Raw genomic sequence first — 8,058 nt, 5'->3', positions numbered from 1 at the left:
ATACGGAAAAGGTTTCTTTAACATGTTTAAACAAAATTTCCTTTAAACATCAAACACAATTTATTACAACGTAAATTTACATCTTTTACAATATGCATCACTATCTTCGAATAAATAACAATTTACATTAGTAAGTTGGAATAAATAAATCTAACTCTTAAAACACGGATTCTTGTGGATATTGTCTTCATCTAGTATCTAATCACACACATATTTCTCCCTAGTCTGTTGTAGCTATTCCTGCACAAACAAACTTTATTTAGTCATACAAGGACGTACTAAACAATGAAAACACAAAACAACAGCGTCTAAATATTTAACAGCAGTAGAAAACATTTAATATGGTCCTATTTACATTGATGTATTCAAGCATGCTTTTGCCATCATATTTCAGAACACCATCCCACAACTCAATCATCTTTAGAACAATGACCCCACAATCATATCTACAACACTCACACAGCTATATACACACATAATCACAACCTTCAATATGAAAATGTAGATACTCAAAGAGCCAGTACTATGGCAAAAACAAAAAAAATCAAGCAAACCACTTACATGTTTGGTTGAATGGGAGTAATCTCGTGCCATACTTGAAATGTTAGCTTCATGTCATTAGTACACTTTAACAACATCAAAAAATTGTACAAAATGTAATAAATTGTTCATTACTTAATTGTGTTATGTGCACCCGTTATGTATCAGACTTGGTCGCCATGGCTTCTACAGATCATATTTTGTAAAAAAAATCAACCTGAAATCAATAATATAGTCAAATTAAAACATCATTCAAATAAAAACAACTCAAACCACGAAATCACTTTAACTACAAGTACTCATCACTTCACCCTGTTTAAAACTTTGTTCAACTACAATACATCAAACTCACTTACACAAACCGAAAACCATTACAATCATAACACTGAAATCACCAAATATATCCCAATCCCAAACCACCAAAGAAAAAGAAATTCTTTTTTAATATAACCATCACTGGCCATGGGTTATATGTACCTTAAAATTAGAACCACTTAAATCCACATCACTCACACAAACACCAAACACAAATCGTGAAACAATAAAAGGAAGGAAAAGAAGGAGTCAAAAAATGCAGTGAGAGTGACGACGACAACAAAGCAACCACAACGAACCAAGGAATCCAACAAAGCAATGGAGCCAAACTGCAACAAAGCTTTTCACAAAGGACAATACGTCAAAACGAAAGAGTGAAATGCTAGGTTTTTTCAAAATTTATTCAAAAATGATGTGTCATTGAAATTTATTAATCAAAATTCATTTTAAAAATGTCACATGAACTATGTCAAATGAGTGTAAAAAAAGTGTGTTCAAATAACATTCTCGAAATATATATATATATATATATATATATATATATATATATATATATATATATATTAATTACATCGGAGCTATTTTAAGAAAGTATAGATTTTACCATAAAATAGTAGTAAATGCTTTACAATTCAACTGTTGAAGTGACCTTATATTTATATTGAATCAAAATCAAGTTTAGACGATTATATTTATATTGGATCAAAATCAAGCTTATCAAGCTTAGTCGAGATGACCTCGTCTTTAGTTAAATTTATATTATCTTACTCTTCAATCCATGATGATCTTAGCATTTAATAGTGATGTCGGCATCTTATGTACAAGGTTACTTTTAATTAAGCAACAGGTTAAACACTTTGTACTAGATGCTCTTAGTTTATGGATTATTTTATCTTTTCATATCTTAATCTTACATTAAAGTTTAATATCTAACTATTCACTATCAATTTGACTTGTGATACACTATTTATTTCAGTGTTGATAGAGTTATAAAAGCCGTGTTATAGAATGTCCCACGTTACTTGCAAAATATTTCTTAATAATAAGACTTTGCCCGATTCTTTTAACTTTGGATAATCCTTTCTCACAATTTATTACTTAAATGAATTGGATAGAATCCCTTTTAATAAGTAAGAATAAGTTATAAATGAATTTCTTCTATAGGAATTGAAAATGAAACGATATCTTATTTCGTGTTAATTTAACATTAATGTATTTGATGAGTAATGAAGATGACTGCAACAATACTTTAAAATATGAAAAATCATATTTTGACACTCTTTATTACATTTATAAATAAAAATATAACTTAAAATATCAATATAAGTAGTTTTAAAAATATCAATTACCTCTAAAAACAATTGTACATATGGAAGTTATATTGAAACCATTTTCTATACACGAAAATATGGAAAAATGAATCATCAACTTCCACGATATTAATTAATACTAGATATATACATGGATAAAGAACAAAAAGCATATGATATGATAATAAGAAAGATAAAATAAGTGTTTTAAAATGGGTATATAAAATGAAGCTTTGTAGATTGTCCAAAAATACATATGGAAAGAGGTGTGATAGAGAAGAAGAGACACATATTTGAAGTATTTTTTGCAGCAACTTCCTACTTTTTCTTTCTACGAGGTTGATTCTATGAGACGACAACAAAATCCATCTTTTAAGTTCAAGAACGAGACTTAAATCTTGTAGTTATGAGAACTTCCACAAAGCACAAACATGATTACTAAAGCAAAAACTTTATTATAATATTCCTGGTCTGATATTTCATAGCCTATTGATAAGCATCTGGTGTACATATATAAAATAAAATATGATGCTAATTTATTGCCTCATAACACACACAAGTAGTGACTCCGATGAAGAAACTCGCTTACATATCTCCTCATACACGACCAAAACATTGAATACGAAGAGAGATGACAGTGTATATATATATATATATATATATATATATATATATATATATATATATATATATATATATATATATATATATATATATATATATATATATATATATATATATATATATATATATATAGGTTCATTTATTTCATTATTAGCTTTCGAGGTCTTCAAGGGCCCTTCCCAGGTTTCTTAGTGTGCCTTGGGTTGGCTCCTGCCTCATCATAATCCAACACAAAATCATGACCAAACAGCTTCCTTGACTTCACCTTCATTGAAAACCAATACCAGAAAAAAGTAACATGTCAGTTTATAAAACATTGTGGAAACTATATATGTACCACATTATAAACCAAACCAAACCAAACAAACATGTATGTTTCCGACATGAAATGTCTTGACCATGTAACAAAACAAGAGGACAAGGGGGTGTACCTGTAAAGTTAAGCCATGATGATGAGTAGGATGCATGTTTTCCCTGAAGCCTTGAGCCAAACCTGTAAGGAAATAAAAACTCTTGTGTTATATATGTGTGTGTAGAAAGAGGTAATTGTATGAAAATAGGTAGAGAAGATGGTGGTGACCTGAAGATGAGAAGGGAAGGAGGAGCAAGAGAAGAAGTAGAAGGAAAGTGTTGATCTTAAGGGCCATGACAGAGGAATGAAGGTATGAAAAATATACGTGTCTTGGCAGGGAAATGGAAGCAGGAACACCCCTTTTTAATATTGGAGAGGAGAGTGGTGTTGTGATGGTGTACCCCACCCAATACCAACAGGGTGATGATGAAATGCAATAACTTGTAGGCTTTAACGCACAACACTTAAGTCAACTGTACTATTCTGTAGGACTATACATAATTGCGTCAAAGAAAAGATAGTGATTGTTTGCATGTGCACATTCCCAACATTTCCTGCATGGCTCAAAATCAGCTTCTCCACCTTTTCCCAAGTCAACATGGCTATATACTAATTACAGTTTTTACCAACATAATCTTATCTCTTAATCACGTTGTTAGAGATTTTGATTTGATTTCCAAGTATATGTTTCCATCGAACATGTCCATTTTTAAATCTTTCGGGAGATTAACTCTTAGGGATACATGGGTTGATCCAAAAATTACTTTTCTACTTTGGTTACAAGTAAAGTTATTTTCTTTCCCTGTTACGATCAGTATAAGACGCACCATTGATGCATAATCGTGTGTGCTTGTCTATTTATCGATGAATATGGTGAAGACCACATTGAGATGAATTGGGTGGTGAAAGCTGGTAAAAGGTTGTCGTGTATTTCAAACTTTCCGTGGTACCTATCACCACTTTGGTGGAATGGTGGTTTGAGTCCTCACATTTCGCTTCGTCACTTTCTATATAGTCAATGGATGGAGACAGAGATGGAGAGTGGGCTACAGAAAAATTCAAATAGGGAGCAAGAAGAGAGTTGAATTAATGTGGAATGCCCCTTAGTGGGTGCATGCACTAATATGCAGTGTTTGTTTTTCAACTACCATTACAGGTTTAATCCTACATTTAAGGCAAGGAAAATTGTTAACTTAATCATCCTTTAGGAGACCATAATCTATACGTTGCTGGTAATGATTGTTTCAAAAATGGAGTAGTTAGGCTTCCTAAAAACTTTTTCTGCTTTTAGCAAATATAGTATGAAACTTGTAATGTGTGCAACAGAAGACTATAATATTAGGCCTTATAAATAGCAAAACACTAGAGATATTCCCACGTGCATATGTAGCATCTTGTTCCTTCAAGTACGTACTATACAACCAAAAAGGTTCCATTGGAGTTAGAACTTGACAGTGCCCTAAGTACCATCAATAATATTCTTTGCACGCATGATGATGAAGATTTTTCCATGCACAATTGCTTCTATCTTTGCCTGCATATCTTATATAATCTTTGCCCATAGACGCATCTGCTCAATTCCTTATACTACCATTCTGATTTGTGTGGTTTAGCATTGCTCATACCAACAATTGGAATAAAGAATAAACTATATGCAGTGTTTGTTTCAACTGGAAAAAAGCCATCGCAGAATTACAAAAATGTAGTGTTGGCAAATATGCACTGCTCTTAATTGGAGTAAACAGAGAAGGGTGCATATTTTTGTGTGTTGAACCATTTTTATCCACACAAAGACATTGCATATGTGAGTGACACTGTTTTCTAAATCTGGAACTGAAGAGTCAAGTGAGAGATTAATGCATTGAGTCACTACAGAGATGCTCAAAGTGGAGATGCTGTTCATTTTGGAAGCTTAGTGTGATTTTCTGTGGGACAAAATTTTAATACAGTTCTTTCTATAACTTTTCTCCCATTACAATTGGAATTTTATTTTGTTCATGTATATGCTTTGAAATCTTCTGAAACTAAGATAGTTTTAGAAATGCATGATGAGTTTGTTCTGAGATTAGTGATTCGTAATTAGTAATTAGAGATGGAAGATGGATTAAGAAGAAATGAAAATAGAAGAGAAAAGTGAGAATAGCGAATCTGATTCACATGGAAAGCAGTGGTTTATGAGATACATTTGGTGGGAGTGAGATCAGAAAAGCTTAGAAGCACTTTGTCTGAACTAATTTAAAAGTAAGAAAGGTACCCATATTTGATCCCTTCTCCATTAAAACTCAAAAATGTGTAGAGAATGGAAAAAACCTAACTTTAACCATTTTTTTTTCCTTTGACAATACATATTCCTATGATGGCTTTTCAAGGTCTCATGAGACAAAAATACACTTGTTTTTAGTTTAGGTTGAGTTTTGAATGCAGTGTTACTGTTTGGACTTTGAATGTGCGTTAACTCTCACAGTTACTTCATTCTCCTGTACAATTAAGAAAATTATTAAATTTTGATAATTTTTTTTATAATATAATGTGTCATTTTTTTAAAGTGGTTTTGATTTTGAAAGATTGAGAATGAAAAAAATAAAATAATAGAAAATCATTCAAAAAATATCACCTAAAATTATAAGAGAAAGTTGTCAAAAATTTAATAGTCAAAAAATTATTTTCGAAAAGAAAACTACTCGGTCGGAGAGGTGATAAATAAGTTATTTACTTTTAGTAGAGAAATTTAAATAATGGGACGAACGATTATTTTTTTTTAATAACAAAATGCTATTTTACTTTTTTTTTAATTCTAAAAAATTTATATAAGTATTCTCGTAATCATTTGTCACCGAAAATTCTCTTATTGGGATTATTCGGAATATGGAAACAAAAAAATCTAATATCAAATAGTCCCTTAAATAAATACCCATTTTCACTTTTTATTATTTCTTAATTTATATATAATCATGTTCAATTAGATAGATTAAAGAAATGAGATAGAAAATGGCTCAATAATAATTACTTTCATAATAACTTCATTCATCTCTCCTATATTAAGAAAAGAACTTTACCTCAATTATACAAAATTATTTTATAAGTAAATATAATATAAATTTATCCACCAGTTAATACTTATACTTATATCATTACAAAGTTTATGTATTACAAATATTATTCAGGAATATTAACTTACTTAGTAAATTTATACATTAGTAAAGAAAGTTAAATTAATTTGTATTCCTGAATTATCTGAAAAATTTTAAATAAATTATTATGCTTTGGGAAGATTACAGTTAGCTTGTAAAAGTTTAAAATCAATTTTTTATTTGGGCCTTACGTATATTTTAAGTAAGGTTCTCTTAAATATAAATTAATATTTTAAGTACAAATTTCCGGATAGTTCAACTGTCGGGTTCAAAGTTTAATTATTTAACAGATCCCTAAACTACTGAAAAATAAAATTTTGGTTCGCACAATTAAAAAACTTCGAAAATCTAGTTAGGGACTCACCTAAATCATGTATTTTTTTAAGTTTCCATTAATGAAAAACTACATTGAACCATAATAATAATTGCACCAATATAAATGGTAACCTATAAATATCAAATGTTTTCGTTCAATAATAACTTTTTTCATAACTCTCTATCAATATATTTATTCTAATTTACTTACAAATAATATATATATATATATATATATATATATATATATATATATAAAGGATTTTTGTAAAATAATACTAATTTATTATTATTATTAAAAGGAGATAGATAGACATATATTGTATGTGATTTGTGTTGCCATGTGTTACATCTGTCTAAATTAATTATGAAAAACAATTAAAACTATTCATTCCATCTCATTCCCTCAATGAAGAAGATAGATGGGATGTAATAATGGCTTTCAACTATTTTTTCTTTTTCTTTTCTTTTTCATTGTTATTATACAGATTAAGACAATATTATTAGAATCAGCCATGTTTTTCAAATAAAAAAAAAATCTATTAGAAGTATTATTAGTTTTGAAATTTAATGTTTTGTAACTTTGTCTCTATAATATAGTTTAATAATTTAAAAGAAAAGAGCATATAAACTATATTTAACTCAACTGTTAAATAATATGAGATCTTTAAATGTATCGACCTACAAAAAATAAAAGGTCTTTATATAAATTAATTAAAAAATTATATTTAACAAATTTATATAGAATTTTCATAAATCAATTAAGTTATGAAATTTATTACCTAAAGATATGAAATCTGAATTGCGCCACGTATAGTTGGATTTATACGGTAAAAACTTTTGTCCAATGTCAGCTTGCCTTAAGATATATTCAAATTACACTTTTGGTCTACAAAATGATCTATGTGAAATAAAAAATAGAAAATAAAAATAAAATCAAGAATAAATAAGTTGAAAAAAATACAAAAAATAAAATAAAATAAAATTAGAGAGTTGATTGTTCAATAACAAAAATAGAAAAAATAACTTTAAAACTATATAATTTGATTAATTTAATAATAAATAAAATAAAACGTGGTAAATAAATAAGAATGGACGAGAAGTAATACAATATGTCTCACTTATTACCAAATTTTTATTTTTATTTTTTACTTTTAAGTTTTGTCAACATCTTATATTTTTCCGCATGATAATGATATTTTGATACTTAAACAAAAAATTATACTCATTTATCATTATTTATCACTACATTTTCTTCTCTTTTTTCTTATAAATGTAAAAGTTCACCTTTTTTATCACTATTTTATTTTTATAGTGGATTGTCAAATAATTATTTTTAGTGTCAAACATTTTTTTTTCTTATTTTTATCTTACTTCATTCTCTTTCAAGTATCTAACTGTCGATAGTGCAAGTAAGAGTTTTGGCATTGATTCTTTTGATAATTTTATTTTGATTCTTTAACCGAAGCAT

General features: G+C 28.5%; 1 long non-coding RNA gene across 1 annotated transcript; it reads right to left on the bottom strand.

The window, feature by feature from the left end:
• Positions 1–2,600: 2,600 nt before the first annotated feature.
• Positions 2,601–3,547, bottom strand: LOC146883932 (uncharacterized). Its single transcript, XR_014984322.1, has 3 exons — positions 3,370–3,547; positions 3,221–3,282; positions 2,601–3,054 (listed from the first exon to the last, which is right to left on the bottom strand). It is a non-coding gene; the product is annotated as an uncharacterized LOC146883932 (long non-coding RNA).
• Between the last annotated feature and the right edge of the window lie 4,511 nt (positions 3,548–8,058).

This window comes from Vigna unguiculata, chromosome 9 (genome assembly GCF_037176805.1).
Source record: "Vigna unguiculata cultivar grain cowpea cultivar isolate G323 ecotype 2 chromosome 9, ASM3717680v1, whole genome shotgun sequence".
In the NCBI taxonomy this organism is placed as follows: domain Eukaryota; kingdom Viridiplantae; phylum Streptophyta; class Magnoliopsida; order Fabales; family Fabaceae; genus Vigna; species Vigna unguiculata.
Note: the sequence above shows the minus strand (reverse complement) of the source record. Positions and strands in the feature narration are given on the sequence as shown.